General features: G+C 40.3%; 1 protein-coding gene across 4 annotated transcripts in view; it reads right to left on the bottom strand.

Moving 5' to 3' along the window:
- Positions 1–22,450, bottom strand: part of TSPAN9 (tetraspanin 9) — a 198,493-nt gene that overhangs the window by 140,894 nt on the left and 35,149 nt on the right. For 2 of the 4 annotated variants that reach the window (XM_075109944.1, XM_075109934.1), the window contains exon 2: positions 10,354–10,447. The exons of the other annotated variants lie outside the window; for them this stretch is intronic. The gene's annotated coding sequence lies outside the window, so the exon portion shown is untranslated. The remainder of the gene's footprint in view (positions 1–10,353; positions 10,448–22,450) is intronic. 4 annotated transcript variants of the gene reach the window in all.

Consider the following 22,450-nt stretch of genomic DNA (forward strand, 5'->3'; position numbering starts at 1 on the left):
TAAGAGAGCTCAGAGCCTAACAGCCTTCCTTTCAGTATCCAAAGACACTCAGCACTCTACAGCACTTTCACATGGAGGACTCAGTGTCTCAATAGACTTTGACAGGAATTATGGGTTTTGAGGTGACCACGTGAGAACTAACACATTTTACAAAATCCATTCCTACGTGTATCCCTCCACCTAAAACTAAAATGAAGCAAAACAAACCTTGTACACTCAGTGCTGAACTCAAGATTGTATAACTGTTTTGAAGGTCACATTTTGAATGAGCTATGAATATTTAGGCGATGCATACAGTTTAGGAATTCTGATAGATCTTCATTCCAGCTCTCCCGCCCTACTGACAACAGAATTGCAGCTTTCCATTTACATACAGAAAATGGGGATCATGCTGCCCACAGACAGTTCAGGACCTGTTGTTCTCATCAGCTGAAATGATCTTTTACACTTGAAGCCTATGGAGCTCAAGTCTGATCACAGCAGGGTGTTAGATCATTAATGAATAATTTTCACTTTCTCCATATACTCTTGCTCATGTGTGTGCTAGAACACAAGCCCAGGTGAACACCACCATGAAAAATGGTAAGTATTTAAGGAAATAATTCACAATTATAGGCTGCTTCCTTTATGGAAGGAGCAAGTAAGTATCATGAAATTACTCTGAGAGAGCAGAAGCACTCAACAGATTGGTCTTAGATTCTAGAAGAAAGTAGGGAGGAACACACAACATTATTAGGGAGTTAAATGAATCAACCTCACAAACAAGGAAGGGACACTGAAAGCAAACATCACTTAATCCTCATGAACAATGACATTTTCAGCAAAATGCTCTCCAGAAAAATAAAAAGAGGTATTTATGGTCAGATTTAATAAGAGAAACATTAAAAGTGAAGAAAAGCCAACCATTTCATAATTACCTGAATCAATCCCATCAGCAGGCCATATTTGCAGTGATAAAAATAGCAATACATTTATTTCTAACTATATTTATAAAATGTGTCTTGTCTTCAAAGGGGGCTAAGTACCAGGGACGCATTTCTACATGTCTACTTTCCATATAAGATAGTGGTGTGTCAAATACTGTACAGGAGTTCTAAAACTGACAGAATCGCGTGGAAAACTCAGCTGTTTACACTGAAAGCCCTCAGAAATACCAGTGGCACAGATCAGCAACACACAAGAACACAAATATGAAAAACCTGTGGAGCACAGAGACATGAAAAGGCCAGAGGAGAAGGTGACTAAAATAAAACCAGAGATACACAAGTCACCAGTGAAACTTGATAGTAGGGACAAACTTATCTCTGAGAGAAGGGAAACTTCCTCCAAGTAAGAACTTGCTCCTTACTGGAGTTCGCGGTGAGACCCAGCTGCCTTTTTAAATATCCCACTGCACAGCTAATAGCTGCAAAGCCCAAGGGCAAAGCAACCAACACAGAGGACAACCACTCAGCAAACACTGATGGAATTGACATTATCAGCAAAAGGGGCAGAGATGAGCGCTGGGAATCTAGAACTGCCTGCCTACAATCCATGACAGCAACATAACATATATTGAAGAGTCAAGGGGAATTTATGTTTGCTTTTTTAAAACTTGGGAAATCATATGCCAAGGTCCACATTAAAAGGACATTATGATTGCAAATTTACCCACTAAACACTGGGAACCAGCCCACTGCAGGTCCATTCATGTGATCACAGGTTTATTTTCTCCGTGAAAATAAAGTGGCTTCCACACTCCATGAGCATGACCAGCTTACTCTAGGGAGAAAGCAGTACCATGTACAACTCCATCACGTAACACGCGAGGATACAGGTTCTGCGATGGAGAAGACCAGGATGGCACAAACAGGAACAATGCTCTGACAGTCAAGGGAGTCAACTCCTGTCCTCGAAATCCAACGTGATCCTTGCATTTACCACAGAGTTTTTTTGGAATGTATAGCAAAATTCTTCACATAGTCATGTTCCTACTAATCACGTTTCTTGTTTCTTAGTTTTGTTGAGACCAAGGTTGCTCTGCAGGCGGAATGGCCAAGCACTTAAAATTACAGTGGGACCTGCACTGTGAACATGGGCTGTTATTTAACACCAAGTGTCCTGAAAAAAATACAGGGTCTAAAACTGGGCAGCCAGAAAAGAAAAACTTTCTGAACCTTGTTATGTCCAACTACCACGCATCACAATGGAGAAAAGGCAACCCTCCACTTTCCCTCTAACAAGTGCTCTGAAAAATTAAGTCCTAAAATTATATGATGCACTCCAATATCATCACAATAAGGTCATTGCAGGCTGACTTCAGAGCAGAGTTTAAACAGCACACAGTGATTACAACTGAACAATAAGCAAAAAGCAAAATAGGTGCTCCTTGGCTGTATGGTACAGTACACTCCCCTAGAAGACAACAAGATGGCATCTCAGGGGAACTGAAAAGTGGCATCACACTGAATCCACATAAGGCAACTGTATAGAAGTCATGCAGAGCACCTTAAGCCCATTATTCCCCTAACTTTCACAGAATCAGACTCTCAGCCAAATAGGGCTCAAAGATTCCTTTAGTATGCCCTTCTCTCCAAAAGCAGTATCAACAGATACAGACATCTGCTCACCAGGAAGCTGTGTCCCAGTGCTAACTCTGCCAGATGCTGCATGCCACACTCACAGCAGGGAAACAGTAGAGATGTCCTGTAACTGCTCCCCAAAAGACCAACAGAAGAAGAAAAACACTACCTCTCACAGCTCTGTGGGAAATATTTCATGTCTGCCAGACCTCACAAAAATTGCTGAAAAATCTACAGGGATGTACTCTCCATTTGAGTAGCTTGCACAATACACATTCCTAAAAGCCTCTGAGGATGGAGGCTCTGTACCTTCTTCAGTCATGCTGTGTCAAGGCTGTCTTTTCCCCAGTGTTAGAACAGCCATCACCAGCTCCCTTTGCTTTTTACTTCTTGTCAGTGCTTAACTTCTGCAGCCTCAGTAATGTTCTTTCAGTTTCCTCCTTAGTATGTAAAACCAGTATAGTTTAGTCCTAATACGGGTTTTACTATACTTGCTTTTAACACCTTGTTATGTGAAAGCAATATTGTTGTGTTTGTGCAAACTCTATTTGTAGCCTAGCCTTCCCTTATTGTCTGTTCTGAAAAACACAGTTCTTTTTTGACCATTTATGTTCAAAGGAATTCAGTCCCCTGGGTCTTTTTCTGCCTCAGTACCTCTGCTGACACTTCAAATAGGGACTGAGCAGCGAAACTGTTTTCTCTACAAGAAACCTCTGCTCACTGAGGCCTGGATCGTATCTCATTTCTCACAGCCCACCAGAAAGCTATCAGTTAGCAACAACTTTCAGACCTTACCACCTGGGTTGGATGCAAACCAGTGATACAGAAATGGAAAGACTATTACCGATCATTACCTACATGTCATTCATCCTCCTGGAATTTTTTCTCTTAAACACAGTGGAAGGATGGATTTAAGTGGAAGGTCAAAAGGAAGATGGCTACCAAGAAAAGGCAAGCTGCAATGCTCTATAACTAGAAGTGCTTAAGAGCAATTCAGAGAATCTCATCTTAGGCAGGGGTGACGCAGAGAGGCTCTTTCAACCATCAATATTTATGATTATTCATGATCAGCATTACTTCCACATCTATTTTACCACAACAGTTTTTTACTTCAGTACATGGCCACCAAGATCACATGGGAAACAACTGACGCGAGCTTTAAACACAATGATCTTACCACAATATACATTAAAATGAAAAGTCGTCATATCCCTTAGGACCTCATCTAAATGCTCACCAGCTTCGTCTCATCAGCGGGGGTGGGGAGAAGAGAGAGATATTCTCTGAAGGATAGACCACCCATCAGGTACAGGTATTCCCTCTCAGCTGCTCTTGTGCAGAGGTCCCTACGGTTTAGTTCACAATGACAAAGTTTTTGGTTTTATTTCAATTTTTCCAGAAGACAGATTATATTTATGGTTTTAGCTACAGCTTCTCACAAAACAAGGAAATAAAAATCTCCCCAACCATCATTTATAACATGTAACAATAAAAATTAAGTTCCACATTCAGAAACTGTACCAACTGTTGCTGAAGAAACTCCACATTGACTCCGAGGATACAATATCATGGCAATGGTAACTGAGATTGATCAAAGCTGCTTGTCTTTTATGGTCTTCATTTGCAAAGGACCGAATATAACTGGATTCCCGGTAATACAGTACAGCTCAGAATAAAAGGACATTAATTTTCTTTGCTTGAAAACAGCTCTTAGCTTTTTTTTTCTTGTAATTACACCAAAGTGCAAGCCAAGTGTAGGGCTACAACGCAGCAACCATGAGCAGAAAAATAGGAACAAACGTTCAATGGGACTTGAACTTGGGAAAATAATCCTGGCATGTTCAGAATGAGCAACACCACTTTCACCTCCTCTGGTGAAAGTTCATGCTGCTAAGCTCTATGAAAGCATTTGAAACAGGAGGGAGGAAGGGAATCATAGCAGGATTGAGAGGGAATGTGTATTGCCTCTGATGAATGGCACAATGCCCAGTCAGCTACTGCGTGAATGCCAGAAGTGGGACCTTCATTGCTTCAGCTGGATCCCTCTTGAAGTTTTGAATTACAGACGGATACCTCACTTTATGGGATTCTGCTGCAACATGGCAATGCAGAGACAGCTTGCTACATGTGTCTTTTTCATTCTGAAATTGAAACCCTGATAGGAAAATAGACTCTCCAACAGAGAGCTAAAAAATCCTATTTCAGCACTTTCACACCAAACCTTGCAGGCATTAACAGTATCCCAGATCTTCATTCATCTTTCAACTGCAAAAAGCTACATCAATATAGTAATTGACTTTAGACAGCCATTTTTTAAAAACAAAAACTGAAAAAGCTGAGGTGTGCAGAGTAATTGAAAGAAAACTTGGAGAGTGGTAGCTGTATTTTGAATGAGCCATGTCATTTTCCACATAGTAAACACAGTAGGTAAAAGAATGAATCACAGAATATCTCAAGTTGGAAGGGTGGAAGGGACCCATAAGGATCATAAAGTCCAACTCCTTGCTCCTCACAGGACTACCTAAAACCAAACCATTTCACTGTAGCTATTGCTGACTAGTAGTTTTCTGAAAGGCTGGGACAACAGAGCACCAGTATATCTGTTTATATCAACACTCCTCTGTTCTGGCAACTGCTAGAGATAAATAGTTTAGGTTTATTTTTAAAAAGAAGTTTAGAATGCTTAGAATTAGAAATATGAGAAATAAAACTGGAAGTCTGATGTGAAGCAAAAAAATATAAAAATTGTTAAGATACACCTATCACAACTTCAACTAGAAAGGTCACCTCAAGTATTAACTGTCTGAGCTCTTATCGAAAATTTCTAGAATTATTAGGAGTTGGTTTGCCTGTGTCATGCTGACCTGGAAAGAGCTGCTAGTAAATAGCATCAGCTATTTGTCTATTACTCCTCCCCCATTGCCGTTTTTATCATTTGCCTTCCAATGTTGATGGTCAGTGAGAAAAGCTGAAGAGGCAACTACTTGTGATGCATTGTAGGCTTCTCTTGTTAGCACTGTATTTGTACTCAGGGTCCTTATATAAGGAGGTTGTGCACAGAGTCAAGAAGTAGTAGCACAAAATGTCTATAACACCAAGTGACCATCGATCCTTCCCTCCATTTCCCCCTCTCCTCTCCAGCTCCATTGCTTCTGCTTGGGACAACACCAAACCCAGCCTTATACAAGTGCCACACAGCTATAGGCTACTAATAGTTAACCAATGTGGATTTTGAGCTAAGAAGACACAGCACTGCACAAGGAAGGACTCCCGAATGATGGGTGCTACTTCTCGATTTGACATAGGCTTGACACATGGCTTGAAATGGGCCATCTCTCAGCATCATTTCTTTGCCCAAGCAACTGACTGTCCAAGCTCTTTGGTTCAAGGTTACCTCTTCAGGCTGTTCTTCATAGCAGATGTAACTTGGTGGAGGACTTTTTTGGTTAGAGTTTTTTTTACCTCTTAAGTCTTTTTCATAGTTTACAAATATTTTTCATCTGGACTGTCAGACAAAGCCACTTTGCTGGTAAACCCAACCTGTTTGCAGAGGTGAGGACAACAGAACTGACTGCTTCTGGGCCAGTGGCCTGTCAATGGTTCCCCAAGTTCTTCTTATCCCTCCAGGCAGCACAAACACCATGCCTAAGTGGACAGACAAGCTCTCCTACAGTCAACCAGAAAACAGTCTGGATTCCTACAGCACAAATGTGCCCCAACAGAGGTCCCACAGACACCTGTACAAGAAGCTGGTTTCCAGAAAGGACAGTCAAGCAGACAGTCCTGGGTTCATTTTCAAGGCGTAGTACTCAGACACCCAAGTGCAGGTATACCACTATGCTACTATGTGTAGACACAGACCTAGTAATTTTGTACTTCTGAGTGTCACTGTACCAGAAGTAATTATTTCCCCCCGCCCCCAATCATTGACAATGATTATAAATAATTATAGCAGGTTTAGCAGTGAGCCAGTTCCGATCAGACTACTGCCTATACTCTTATACAGTCAATATGAAAAGTTAACAGCAACAGAGGTCTCACCAAATTTCAGCATTTATATGGACTGTTTCATCATGTAAGGACACTTCTAAAAGGAGGTATAAACAATATAATTCTCGAAAGAGAGTGACTCCCAATTCCAGTGTTATGATCTATGACTTGACAGCATTTCATCATCTTGTGTGAGATTTTTCTTCTCATTTTTTTAATACAGTAGCATAGTTTTATCTTAAACAATAGACTTAAGTAAAATTCAGTCAATCATCTTCTTAAATGGTGCTGCATTGTCAGCACCCTATAATTATTTTAGTGTATAAATGCAGTAGTTCAGAATAAAAGTCTTAAATCTATGCAATCTTACAGCACCTTTGGCATAAATCATATGCTCCTAGATATTTTGCATAATAATTCAGCCTGTACAAAAACTGCCAACTCTTTAAAATGCCTTGTATTATAGACTACCCAGCAGAAGATTGGTTACATTTAGAATATTCCTATCAGCCACTACTATGCAATTAATTTCAATATAAATTGCACAATTAAAAAATAAGATCCAATTAAGTCCAAACTGCCAGCCAACCAGAGCAAAAAGATCTTACTTTAAACCACCTAGCACTCATAGTTCTTATTACTGGGTCATATTTCTTGCATATACTTGCCTACCTGTTGTAGTCTCACATCCAAAAACCATACCGTTACAACACATTCCTCTTTACACATAGGCATCTAATCCTCAGCATTTAATATTGAGACTGGAAAACCTAAAAATCCTGAAATGCCCAAAGTAGTGTTTGTAAGACGACCATGACTTTCCATGGTCAGGACTTCCACCAGCTACAGGTATACCGCCTTTTCTATGAAGAAAGTTCCCCTCTCAACAGCTGAGGCATGTGCTAAGGCTTTTATCCAACTCAGACTGTGGAGAAAGAGAAGAATCTTCATATGCTCAGAGTACAGATAACGCACAACTTTCTACATACACCCACGCTCCAGCTACACTTCTGAGACAAGCCAGCATACTGCTACACCACAGCTTACAGCTGATGCATCAACAGAACTCTCTGAAACCAAGCCATAACATGTTTTGTTGTTGCCCCAGCACAGTGCTGTAGAAGGTCCTGACTAGCTTGTTGATTGAGTCACGCAGCAATCCCTAAGCGGATTGACAAGTCACGAAAAGACATCAGAGATTCAAATAATAGCCATGAGGAATGTGAACTACCTAGCACTTCTCAGATGTTCTAACAAGTTTTAGAAACTGGATAGCAAATTGATGATTCGCTGTCTTTGAGAGAAATTGACAAGTAAAACTGTCAGACAGAACCTGTTCAGATAAACATAGAAACCTCACATCCCAAGCATAATGAGGATTGGCAGTGGTCCAAACTAAGATTACTGACTAAATTTTGAAATTTTTTTGCTTAAAGTTCTGAAATTCATATTTAAGGTCAATTTGTAAAACTGTCAACTATCTGCAATCTTTTAATATACAAAGATGGAAATATATTCAAGTCTATGTTTTAAGTGCAAAAGTTCAAAAATGATGGCCTAAACATAGCTCTGTTGACAGTGTTCATTATCTCATGTATTTTGAATCAAAAGAAACTATGAGGAATAACTTTAGGAATGAGACAAAAGAAGTAGAAGAGAGACTAAATAGATTTGTCCAATTGTCCTGAGGGGGAAGAAAGTTTTAAATTATATTTTAAGATGACAACTAGCTTATATAGTCAGTAACAGATTGGCATTTTTTTTTCCTAGTTAAACTGGGCTCTTTTTTCTTGATACACTAAATGTAACAGAACTTTTAACGCAGACTTCCATGGATGAAAACTTTAGAATTGGGAAAATAAAAGCTTTTGGGTGAGATCCAAGCACTAAACTTTCATAGAACCAATGACTCTTGCAGGAAACAAAGAAAGAAATCAGTGCTGCAATAATCCTATTTTAAGATTAAAACCTAGATATAAAAAAAATCCCTTAACACATGCAAGGATAAAGTGACACTATGTACCTTTAAAAGAAGGTAGAAAAGGCATATTTCAATATATGCTCCTTTATCCAAATGGCACTGATCCATCATCATACCCTCAGTTGGTTATTCTTACAGGTATACTAACACTCAAAATAAAGAAGGCACTAAAGTTCCTGAGGGTGACAGGAAATCCAGCAGAGTAAGAAATTTTAGACAGTTATTTACAGATATTTTCCTGTGAGAAAAGAATGGTAGGAATGTAGCTTGAACATTAACAAATCCACTAGAATATCCGTCTGCCTGGTATAGTCAGCATGTTTGGAGGGGGATTCAGTGGCGCTGGAAATTCAAACTTTAGCTTGTAATCAGAAAAATCCCACTTTAGAAATTTGAAACAGCAGCTAGGAACATGTAATATAATATAGAACTCTCCTAAAAAAGTCCCCAGCTAGAGGGATCTTATACTGTTTATGTGGAGTCTATGACAATTTAGCTAAAAAAAAAAAAAGCCAATGATACTGAAGTTCTTTATTACTCTGCAGGGACCTATTCACAAATGAGTGACATGGACAATATCTGCATTTCCTTCCTTTTCTTTCCTTGGGAATGGTGCTTCAGATTGTGTGTATAATTCCTCCATTATGATGTTGACAGAGCAGAAGTTAAACTGAAATAAATTTCCAACTGAAATAGTCTATTCTATTCTATTCTAAAGATACACTCATGGAAAATTAATTAGGACAACTGAAATTTAAAAGAAGATTATTCAAAATGTTTATTCACACTGTTTATGAAACAACTATTCAAAATATTTAAGCAGCAGTTTAAATGAACTGGTTACTAGTTACTAATGATTACTGTCAAGTAGGAAGGCACATGCAGTGGGTTTCTACAGGAGATCCAGCTCATATCCTGCAAATTGCCAAGAATGTAATTGTCAGGTTTAGAAATGAGAAGTTCAGGACAATGCAGGAAGCCCAGATATAACTAATTCCATGTTGCTTTAGCACAGCAGAGACATGCAAGACCTATTTCATTTTACTCTTTCAAGACACCTCCACACCCCTCAGGAACATCCCTATGTAGTGCTGATTTTCCAGAGCACCAGTGGTTCTTCAAAGAACACTGACAAATACACCACACTATGCCGAAGCTGCTATGTGGTTCAGCCAAGGAGCAGCTCACATATAAGTTAGTGTAGGCTTCTTGGAGAAAAAAAAAGATTGTTTATTTATTAAACAAGCAAATAAATAATGAAAATGAAGGAACAGATTTCAGGATTATTAGGGAATATTTATTTGGCAGGAGAAAGCAGGCAGGACTTGATGAGGTTTGTAAGACATAAGGCCATAGAAAACATTGTTAACAGAACGAACCAGTTAAGTCCACATCCCCAAAGCAAGTTGGCAATCAGTTTTCAACACCTGCTTTCAGACCAGCGCTCACAGAGTTTAAATGCATTGCTTAAAGTGATCTCCCCACAATCTCTAGGTTAAGAAACACAAGGTAGAAACGCATTTTCAGGATTGCTTACTTGGAGCATTAGCCATACCAATTTTCAATAGCAATTTTCAACAGACAGCATTCAACACCAGGTGGAGGAGGGCTGAGCATTCTGTCTTGAATGGAGCATATCAAAATCACATGGCCAAGAAGTCACAGACTCCTTAAGAAAGCCATATTTATTTACAAAAATATTGCATTTCCCTTAACTCAAAATGTGCTGAGCATTACTCATATAATGGGAGACACCACCTGCAGACCTCAGGGCTTCCTGAAGTCTCATAACAATTTCTGTCTAGGACAATTTTGACTTACAGGATCAAAGGTAAACATCAAAAGTAGTCATCTGAAGTGTTCTTTTCAGCTTTTGTATCAGCAAACACTCTGCACTGTTTTCCATCCTGAATAACTAAATACAGAAAGGACACATACAGCCCTCATCAGTGGGGAATTCCATGAGCCCTGAAGTGGTAGAACACTCTCTTAAGCTTTACACAATGGAGCCACACTGCATCCAACAAACACTCTTTCCCCCTAGGTCAGCTGGCAAGATCCTGCTTTCACTCTGAGCTACTGAAGCAAATGAGAATTTTGTGAAGTTGCATTTGCCACTACCACTTTCTTCCCTTGACAAGTTTGCAGATGATACAAAATCAAGAAGAGTGGCTGATATGCCAGATGAAAACTGACAAAGGGAAGTGAGAAGTCTTGCACCTGAAGAGGAATAACCTCATGCCTCATGCACTGGTATATGCTGGGGACAGACCAATTGGAAAGCAGTTTTGCAGAAACAAACCTGGGGGTCCTGGTGGGACAATGGGTTGAACGTGACCAAGTGACATGCCCTTGAGTCACAGAAGCCAACAGCATCCAGGGCTGTATTACGAGCAACATCAGCAGCAGGACAAGGAAGGTGACCATTCCCCTCTATTCAGCACTGGTGAGGCTGTACCTGAAGTACTATGTCATGTGCTGGGCCTCCCCAGCACAAGAGCTGAGCACATGAGCACAAGAGCACATGAGCACAAGAACACATGGACATAGTGAAGAAACTCCAGTGAAGGGCCACAAAGATCATTAAGGGACTGGAACATCTTCCATATGAGGAGATGCTGACAGATTCTGATTAGACGTAAGAAAAAACTTTTTTTTATTCTAAGGGTGATCAAACACTAGCACAGATTGCCCAGAAAGCTAGTGGAATGTCCATCCTCAGATATTAAAAACCTGACTGGACACAGACCTGGGCAACCTGCTCTAGCTGACTCTGCTTTAAACAAGGGGATTGGACTAAAGGATCTCCAGAGGTCCTTTCCAACCTCACTGATTCCATGATGAACTCCCTCAGGAAAGCATTCTAAACCCATGCATTACACAGAGAACTAACACTGCAAAAGGAGCTGTATACTCTACCTCTTTGCAAAGGATTTAATGAAACAAACATGTCAGAAGAGAGAAAAACATCTGGAATTGTCAAAGTGTTGTGCAAATATCCTTGCCACTTTTTGAGAGGGAAGAAGAGAAGATGACAAGTCCAGTCAGAAGTCTGGACTGTCTTAGATTGCACAAAGGTTGTATTTGCACAACAGAATTCACAACATGCATCCAGTGTAGAAATGAGCCAATATAAACTGTCACGTAACACTGAACACAGACCCTTTCAATGCTTAGGTACGCAAAGAGTGTAGAAGGTCTGTATCAGTGATCACAGATAGCCCACGACTTCATTTTATACATCCAAGGTCACAGAGTTTCTTTTGGCATATAGATACACACATGCAGGCTGCACATGCAGGTATATACCAATGTGTCTCCTAACAATTATGACTGAAAGGCCTATTCTGTCCCCCAGAATGAGATTCTCCTCCATACCAAGAAATTCAGCCTTCCAGCAGTCAAAGATGTAAGCACTGTTTTGGCTGCCAATCACCTAACAATAACGCACATGTAAAGCACACAAATTACATTCCCCTTAGCACAGAAAGGACTGTGGTGCTAGTGTCATATTTGGAGACAATGATGAAATTCTAACAGCTGCAGCAGATTGGAGGATGGAGAGAAAAAAAAAAAAAAAAAAAGAGAGAGAAGGGGGATAGGGAGGGGGGATACAGGAGGACTGGAGCCAAACTAACAGCTGGATCAAAACAGCTTAAGACGAGAGATATCTTTGGAGTTCCTACACCCTTTTTGTCACTCTTATATTATGCCAGTTACAGGGAAAGAAGTAATAGTGCATAAAGAAATTACCTAGAATTGTTCTCATCAACCATTGCAAGTCATCATTCACCACATCATGATTTGTCTTTATACAAGCACGTAAACACAGTGATGATAAACACTACAGAAAATCTCTTAACAGAAAAATAAAGGCAAGAATGACCAGAATGTCAAGCATCAATCACTGTCACATCCTACACAAAGAGGTTTTGCAGCTACCCAATAGAAAAGAATTCTTGAATAAGAGTCATGCAAAAAGAGAAATGAGGAAAACCACATTAAATTTCTTCTGCTCTGTCCGGGAATGATTGGTACCCAAGGGCTGGTGCCTACTTATTCACCTTCCTGTAGGTGCTGACAGTTTGGTCAAGTAATAAGGCACACACAGGAACAGAGAGGCAGGTGGGGGAACCCCAGTAACACCTTGTGCAGCTACTCCCAGGATCATCACAAGAGACCGATCATCCCCTCAAAGGCTTTTATGTACACATACACACACATATGAGCACAAAGGCACAGGGACTCCCAAAAACTCAGTCGGGAAAGCAGAGCCCCAGCCCACTGCTAGGGCTATCCCAGGAGAACCATCAGCCCCTTTCCCCAGGTGTGATGCTTACCAGATGAGTCAGCTGGACAGGCTTTCAGGGTGACATTACAGACTAAGGGGGGGTTACTGCTCAGGAGTATGGGACACATTATGGGATGCAGAGGAAGACCATTTTGGGATTGAACAAGAATTATTAGAGGATGTTTAGGGTAGGAAACAAAAGCGGGGGAAGGGGGGATGAAGGTGATTTAGGGGAAACAAGCATGGAAAATTGAGGGACAAGAGGATAAAATGGGCCAGTTGTGTAAATAGGTTTACTGCTTGGAGTGGGACTACAGGTCACAGAGCCCAAGCGTCTGTGGTGTCAGCAACTGCAGTGAATATGTAGTTGCTAGTAACCATCGAGCCACACTAGCCAGCAACTACTCGCTGGCTAAGCAAGTAGTTAAACTAAGCAGCTTGGTAGGCAGGTATGTGTGTGTGCCTAGGAGTGAGGCAATTGGTGGAATTGAATCAGGGTGGTGCTGGCCAACTTCTGGAGAGACTTAGGTCTGGAGGTCAACTGGAAGACCTGCTACTGGTTGGACTCTATGTCCAAGACTGAGATCCACAATGCAGGGGATGCAGGAATGGGGGGCTCTGTGTGCCTGTGAGCAAGGGGGTCTATACCAACAACAGGAGCGGGGCTGCAGCCTTGAGGGCTCATACATTCAGGCGCCAGCAACTGGGGATCCAGTGGCCAGCCCTGAGTAGACAGTGTCTAAACCCAGGTACTGGAGGGATGGACACTGTATGTATCTATATGTTTTCCACTAACAAACCCATCCTGCTCAGCCAGAGAGAGGGAAATAGGGTGAGGCCATTGGTGCTGTTTGCATTTGTGTGAGCGCTAAGTGTTTCTGTGCTGATCTGTGTGACCAGCCATGTATCATACATGCCTGCTTGTGTGCCCCTACTGGGAATACATGTCCAGCCTTGCTAGTGGTTGCACCTGGAGACATGGCTGTGGCTGCAGCAGCCACATCTCTATCAGGTAACCAGATCTATCAGACCCCTAATAACGACCAGGCTTCCTAGATTTCCATACAGAAAGTGGCAGAAAGAAGTCCAAATACATGCATTGCACAGCAAAGTGACCATTATAAGTTCACACATTTCCTGCTGTTCTGACAGGGCCATCAAGAAATCACAGGCAAATGGCAAGTTTCTTTTCTTCTGCCTTGTCAAAACAAAAGCCAAAAAAAAAAGCTCTTACCCAGACAAGGAGACACTTCAAATGCTCATGCCACCTGCAAATTCCAATGTGTTTCTAGCATGCCAATTTGACTTCAGTAGCAACAGAACAAACCATCATCTACTGGTGGGAGAGTAGGAATGGGCAAAAGATGAAAGAGTCAAGTCCATGGCCACTTCCGTAAGATCAAGTGTGCAATACTAGGTAGCATCAGTGAATGACCACAATTCCTTAGATGTACCAGTACATACATCCAGTGTTACCCTCATTGGCAACTTCACAGTTGTATTGTATATTTTGAAATTGTAGATATTTCTTCAAATTCTAGTTTATAGTAGCAAAGGTTGGGGGAGGTGGGAAGAGAGTGGAGATTCTGGTTCTGTGAAAAATAAGCTTGAAAGAGTGAACTTTAACGGCAAATAAAACAGATGCAAAATAGCCTTAAATTAAAAAAGTATGAGTGGCAGAGAGAAGGGACAAAGCTTTAATGTGCCCCCTACCCCCTTATTTCCCATCTCTTCGTACTAATGCCAATCTTGCTTCCACCATACTGCTATTCTGAATTTCTAGTGTAGAGGGACAAATAAACTAAGTAAACAAAATATATAAAAGAAACTAACCCCTTTAGAGGCATTCTTCACATGGTTCAAAAGCAAAAAAAGAGGCTGGTCTGGGTTTTTAACTCTACCCCTTATTTCACATTATACTTATATGAGCTTTAGAGTGGACCAAAAAACAGCAAAGAAAGCAGGCTTACATCAGGCCATCCTTAAACTTTCTATTACTTTCTATTGAATTTATTCTTCTCATGCATGCTTACAGACTAACGAAAACAGGCTGCAACTGGAGAAGCAGCAGCCACATTTGTTCTTTGTTCTGAAAGGACCAGGATTAGAGTAATGCATGCATGTTTTTCATTGCCACTTTTTTTTTACATTTATTACATTTAATTACATTTCAGACTATGCTGTCCTATATATACACTTATGCTACATGAACAGACACAACATCCCTTTGTGTTGCTTTGCATCTTGGACACTTGCATGATCTGGATCAAACAATGAGCTGGTGGGAAAGGGAGCTGATCTTAACTCACTGAAGAAAGCGTTCAGTGAGACATGAAGATGCATAGTGGCATTTTTTTCCAATCTAAGGTTGTCAAAACAAGGCTCCAAATGAGACACTGTCTCACACAATACAGTTTTGTTCACCACTTGTGGGGCAATTTTTGCTTTCTTCTTATTAATGCAAACTGTACACCAAAATGCTTTATGTCATTAGATAATAGAAGACAAAAGCAGGAGGCACAGGCAGAGGGTACATCTCAGCTGAGCCCAAATACGAGAGGGGAATTCACTCAAATGGACGAACACAGAGACTTCAGCAGTGCAGAGGCAGCAGCTGTTGCACTGACAGTAATTAGACTGGGCTGAGGAAAGGAAACAATAGAGCAGTGAAAGAATACAAGATAAAGGGAGACAGAATCCTTTCTGAATTTGCAGGTTATTACAATTTTTAAAGGTGGGGGAAATAAAGCAGAGTAATTTTCACAAGAACATCAGCATCTTATTTTGTCTTTATAAGACAAAAGCTGTTTAAAAGCTGTTAATCAAGTAGTGGTGATGATGCATTTAATGAAACAAAAGCAGAAAATGTTCAAGTTACTACCTTTGTATCACACCAACACCCTTTTTCAGCGTTACCAAACACGAAGTTATAATAGAAAAATACAATCTCTAGTAACTGGCTGCATGAGAGTGAATTTCATTTTCTCAGGTTCACTACATCTCACAAGCAGTGTCCCATCTAGCAGATGGGAATACTCAAGCAGAGGCTGATAAAACTACTGTACCAACACCACCAAGTGATTTAAAGAACCAGGAACTGAATCCCTCCACTCCCCCTGATTATAGCCTTTTGCACTGGTTCATGGCTGCCTTATACAGCCAATGCACTCCTCATCAGACCAGGCTCCTACTAAAACACTCCTTGAAGACTGCTAATCATTCTCCTCCCTCTTCTTCACTCCCAGTTCCTGGAGTTTTCTGATGTAATGGGCGCTTTCAAGACACCCAAGTGACAGTCAGTTGACCACCACCTAGAAGGCAATCAGAAGCTCACTCTAGCATGTGAATATGAATCAGAACATGAATCCCACTCCTGTTCTGGACCGGAATAGGAATGTACAGCTGTTACTACATCTCATTTCAGAAAGGCATCAGAAACTTGACATTCATGACCACCACAAGCACATTCTGAAACTCTGCCCCCACTCAGGACCCCACTGGCAATTGGCCAGGCCCTTGGTGGTTGGGACCACTGTGCATAAAATGTATCAGATGGCATATTGCTTTTTGTAATTTCTGGGAACTGGATTAAGTATGAGGACTGCTGCAACACTTCATCTTGCTTCCACTGCCCTCCCACCTTAAATGAAGATGGAGCATTAATCTGGAGTCTTACAGAGTTGTAGCCAACAGATAAAACACCTCCCAGCCTGCACTGCATCCCTCTGATTCTAGTGACTCTGAGTTACGGAATATGTGATGACACTACACAGCAGACAAATAAATGTAGTGCAGCATGTTCACTAAAAAGAAATACCCCTAAGCAATAATTCCTTGCTGCCTTATCTTTCAAATCAAGGAGGTGCTGCTTAGCACTTACATGTTAGCAAAATTCTTGGTGGAAGCTGCAATAGCCTAGGTCTTGCACATATTTTATTATTAAAAATAAGACTATAAAAAACCAGGAAGACAAGCAGTAGCTGGGTGAATAGTGAATAAGCTTTTATTTAGAAGTTATACCTTCAAACGAAGCCACGTGGTTTAACAGTTCAATTAAGAAACCACAGCATGTTGGCTGCAGGAGATTCTCAGCTTCTCCTCTCATTTCCAATAGGGACTTCACAGGTAGCTACATCAGGTCACTTAGCGCTACCAATGCTTTGGGATCCCACATCCAGAAGGGGAATGTTAATAAACACCCTTCCTTATAACTTTGGGATCTTCAGTTCTATACAGCAGCAAAGCTTCTGTCCTTCCACAGTCTAGGAATTAAAGCTCAGTTAGTCTACAGGCAAAAGTGAGGAAACCAGAGAGAAAATGGGGGGAGAAAAATTAAAAGTTTAAGCACTTCTTCCTTCTCAGCTGTTTGACCACCACATTTGCATTGCCTTTTGTTGTTTTTTTTTTCAGGAATGTTTTGGCAGTTCCCTGTTCCAGCTGTAGGGAGCAAGAAGCTGATGCAGCATCTTTGTTGCTGACAAACAGTTGGAAGTTTTGAGCCAATGAAAACAGCAATGTACATGTACACTCTATGTTGTAGAACCAGCCACATAGCAATTATGAAAATGAGCCTTTTGGCCAGAGAGAAGGATTTACATAAGGAAAATAAACACTACAGTTTAAATCAAGAGCTCAACAGTATCCCAAGTTGACTGTTGGAGACTATTTCCACTACAGACTTCCTCCACTTCTGCAGCTCCATTCTGCAGCTACTCCTTAAGTTATTTCATCTCCAATGAGCCCAAGTTCAGTTCTGGTTTCAGTTCAATAGAAAATTAATTTATGAAGCGTATCTTGGAGCCCTTTGTGTCAAAAACTTTTTTAAATGCCAGAAGTCTCACACTGTTTGTGCAAGGGTATCTCCTGAAGCTGTATGCATTTTAACACAGGATTGAGATGCTGGACTGTAGCTGACACTCAGGATTGAGATGCAGACTGTAGCTGACAGACATCAAAGCAACTGTGACTGCACCAAGCCACATCATGTCACATAGTCTGAGCAGCTACAGTCTCTATTATTACCTCAAAGATCTCTGCTTAGAGCTGTATTCTGCAGAGCAGGTCCAGCCTCCCACATACCAAGAGTCTTCAAGCCACAGCCTTTGCCCACAGTACCCTTTAACAATGCTTACAGAAACAAGGAAATACAAGAAGCTGAAAGCAAGGCTAGAGCTCTAATGAGTGCTACTGACTGAAAGGACAGAATACAACACTGACCTAAGTGCTACTTTAGCAAGTACTGCCACCAGTAGGCCAGTGAAGGTGTGGGGTCCTTTGTCTACACTTAAATTTTGCCACTCTGCCTCAATCCCATCCTTAAACTGACAGACTGGAAGTTTATACTGTCATCACATCTGCAAAATTCAACTTGCCACTGCATATCTTTCCATTTAAAGAACTGATTTAAACTTTGACTCCAACCGGAAGCTTACCGATATACCTCTGCAAAAAAAAGACGACTTAGAGTATAGTAAATAAACTGCAATACTTGACTCCTGTATGGCTATTACTGCATATCCACAGTTCATTTACAGCATTATGCTTTATTTTTTCCAACTCTTAGCATTCCAATTTGTTTTCCATGATACTGAGAGGCTACCATTCCTGACTTTGAAAGCTCCCACTTCTTGCATGCCAGCTTCTGAAACATAATTCACTTGGTTGGCACAGTTACACTGAAGTAACTTACAGACATTCCACCAAATTGTGTATTTTCCAGTCTGCATAAACCTCCTGTTTTTCCTGTATACTTGTAGAAACCTCAAGCTCTTCTGCCACAGAGATTCCTTTCTTTCCAATCTCGTATCTTATGAGACGTTCTGATTTAGAATTTTGTCTCACCCTGCCCAATACAGTTGAATAACAAGCACCACCAGCTTCTTTTATCGTCCACACAACCGTCAGTGTTACTTACCCATTTTAGAGTTACTTTATCTACCCTGTGAACTTTAAAAATGTGAACTTTAAACGTTCAAGAAAGCAAATGATGAGGAATAGCAAGACTGCAATCTAATTGTGAAGAAAATCCAAAGAAAGTACTATGACTGACACGTAACTTCTGTAATATGATCTGATCCATTCACAGAAAAATCTTGCTAACACTCAGCCACCTCTCTTCCCCAACCCAGACATGACAGTATTGGGAAAGAAGCTTATTTAATGATTTACAATTTGTTAATAAGAAAGATGCTGCTTAGTCAGTGCAGAACCACTCTAAAACCATTGGTGAAAAAAAAATCCAGCACTGGGCACAAGAGCTAGCAATGGGCAAGTCCAGTGAGCAAAATACGCATCTTTCCAGCAAAAGTGAGGCCTTTGCATGTCACTCTTAAAAGGGTTAAACACATCCCAGACATTCTGCTTTCCCCAGATATCCGATGGAGCTTAGAAGTGCCAACTGCAGCTCACTGGTCCATCTTCAAACCCACCTGGTTCTTCGTGGGATAACTTTAGTTACTATTTGTTTTATATTACTAAAGGTAATTGCCATTAATACTGTATGGGCAGAAGTAAGGGAGCAACACTATCATATTCTGGAAAGGTTTCTTGTTCATTAATGACTGCAGCAAAACTACACAGAATATTGAACGAAAGAAGGCAGTACCTGCTATTTTAACCAAAACCAGCACTCCTGCTAATTTCTAACCTTCCCTTGTCAATCTAGTCTTTTGAAGGTCTGTGCATCTTTCCATGCAATACCAAAAACAGCTACAATAAAGTTGCCATCTGAATCATCTGTTAAGCAGAGTATGCTCTAATGGATGTGCATAATTAAAAAAAATGAAAAGCAATCTGAAACTGGAATTAATCATATAAACCACATGATAACTGTGTTCTGATAGACAAAACTCTAAATCCATCCTAAATTATCAATAAGATCAAATTGACAAGTGTTCTTCACAATGGAAAAAGAATTATCAAGCAAGAAAAACTTGCCTCCCATGTTAAGACTTACTCTCAATACGTATCTAGGTTTGATATGATATATATAAGGTGGGGCAAACATTCCCATTACGGGTGAACTTCTATGTGGTTCATTAGAAACAAAACTCAGACAGGTAGTGAGTTTTTACAAAAATGTACTGAAGATAGCCCTGTTACCTAAATGTATTACAGAAAGTGAACATTAAATATTTTCAGAAGGACTGACTGTGCAAAATGCCCGATTAAATATTGCTGGTGATTTTGTAGCAATTACCAAGATTTGATGTGATTTTTAAAAACAAATTTTAAGGAAAGTTTCAGGATACTGGGCATATAGACTAAGTAAAACAATTTAATTGATTTTATAAAAGGCTGATTTAATTAACTTGTCCTGAGGCCGCCTCTTCTGACAAACTGGTTCTGGTGCTTGTATTTGCTCACTCACCCAACTGAGTTTGTATCCTGTGACTCAGAAGTGCTTTTTTTTTTTTTTAAATCTGCTTAGCACTTCCCTCACTTTCTTGCTACACCTGAAGTGGTAAAGGCTGCAAGCATTCACAGCCTTCCTGCCTTTCTTAGACAAGCTACTACAGCCATAACTATCAACAAAAAATCCTTTTTCTTGTATACTGTATTATCATGCAAAGTAAAGGCTACTTCCACAGAAATCCTGCATTTATCTTTGGAATAAATTCTAAAGGAAAGTACAGAGACCTTGTTTTAGCACCTTATGCTATGCTAATTGTAAGCTGAGACAACCTCAGGTGCTCCTTCCTGAAAGTATGGCAATTAGAAAGGGTCCTGATAGTTCAATAGATAGGAAATAAGATAATGAGAATTAATTAATGGCCTCACTCCAGGAAATGTCAAGGCACTGATCAAATATAAGTAGTAAAAGTGGGCATCTTCTTGTCATTTGGGAAGTGTACAGAACAATGCCTGCAGGTTTAACATTTCTCATGTAGACATCTACATTACTGCTGGTCCTGAAGAGCACATTAGCAGCAGTCACTAAATGCAGGGCTTTAAAACAGGGAACCTATCCATCTTAAATCTCTCATAAAGGAACACAAATAACAGAATTTTGCCTAATTTGCTTTCTCCAGCTTTCCACCCACAATAAACAGAAAGTCAAGACTTCCACAAAGTTGTTTTCCTTTACCCTTGAAGTTTACCTCCTGTCTCTGTCTACAGTTGTTCTCAAACTCTTAGGGCTTGCCTAGCTGGATAAGAGATTGCTAAATGACCTAGCTATCTAATTTGAAGCACAAGACTTCTAGACCGTCTCCTTCTAATGTTGGGGCAATAGAAGGTTTAAATCTGTACAAATCAAGGTTCTGCACAACTGAAGAAAAAGATGCCCAGCAGGCAGGGGAGAGGAAAGAACAAGGAGAAGGCATGGTGTGCTTTCGGTTCAGTTTACCTCCACTTCAGGTAAATAATGTACAGATCACTGGAAAGCAGATGGAAAAGTGTCTACACTGAATCAGCTACTCCTCTCCATGCTCTTTACTCTTGATAACCAAGCACACAGAAATTTTTAAAAATCCCACTTAGAAGTTAGATAACAAGTATCTTCCTCATCAAAAGTCCAAATCACCATGCTGCCAAGAACATGCCTTTTTGTTAAGATGGAATTTTGTTTTCCATAAACCTATCATTCAACAGAAAGTAACTATTTGGGATTTGAGGAATTTCTATATTGCCAGTCTTCATGACTGCACTGAAATCTCACAATTTCTCCTGAAGTCTTAGCTCATGCAGTCCTGCAATGGCATAGGTTCAGATATGTTTTTTCAAGATTATTTCTATTTTGGATTCCAGAAATCGTTGTTTCAAAGTGCTCTCTGTAAGCTCAAACACCAACAGAAAATACCCCCCATTGATCTCACCACAGAAGCAAAAAGAAACTCTAATTTTAAGCTGTTCCATCACACTACGGAGGGTTCACTTATACTTTAAAAAATGCATAGCAGAGTATTAAAAAACCTTTCAATCTTCAAAGCAAAGACACATTTTACATGAGCAAATATATTCTCTAGAAGATATGTTGAAAAGTAATACAAAGCGTGTCTAAACTCCTGTCTAGGCAAAACCTTTTTCCTAACCAACCCTTCCAAACTATATCTCAAATACATGCAGCCTCATACCGTGGTCAGGGGACAGACTGATGAAACTGTATGTCCCAGATCATTAGAATTACTGTGGCTAGAAGCTGCACTGGATTTCTTAATGAGCTGAAATCAGACTGTTAAAGAATTATAGCTGAAGCCACGGATGCTCTATTATGCTCTGACAGCCGGTACTCTCTCTTTTTTAAAAATGTTGGTACTCAGTGGAATATTTTTTCTGTTAGCTTCAGTATCTCTGATCTATACCTCCCTGCAAATATGCTATGAAGGTACAACTTATAAAAATCACAGACACCACCTCTTAGTGCTCCTCGTCTTCTCCCAGTAAAAAGCCAGATGGAAGCCTAAGCAACAACCAAAGAACAGCTGAGAGTCAGATTATTCCTAGCAAAATGCAATTTAGGTGAAGCCTTTGGGTTCCTGGCAAATTGCCCATGAGAATGTTGTTTGAGCCAACTTGAATACTTCAGATGTATGGATGTTTACAGAAAAACACCAATTATGGAGTGCTGCAGGGTCAAATTATAGGGACTAAACAATTTAAATGAGAGAAGAAAAAAGCAACATTGGA

Source organism: Phalacrocorax aristotelis, chromosome 1, assembly GCF_949628215.1.
Source record: "Phalacrocorax aristotelis chromosome 1, bGulAri2.1, whole genome shotgun sequence".
NCBI classification, from domain to species: Eukaryota; Metazoa; Chordata; class Aves; order Suliformes; family Phalacrocoracidae; genus Phalacrocorax; species Phalacrocorax aristotelis.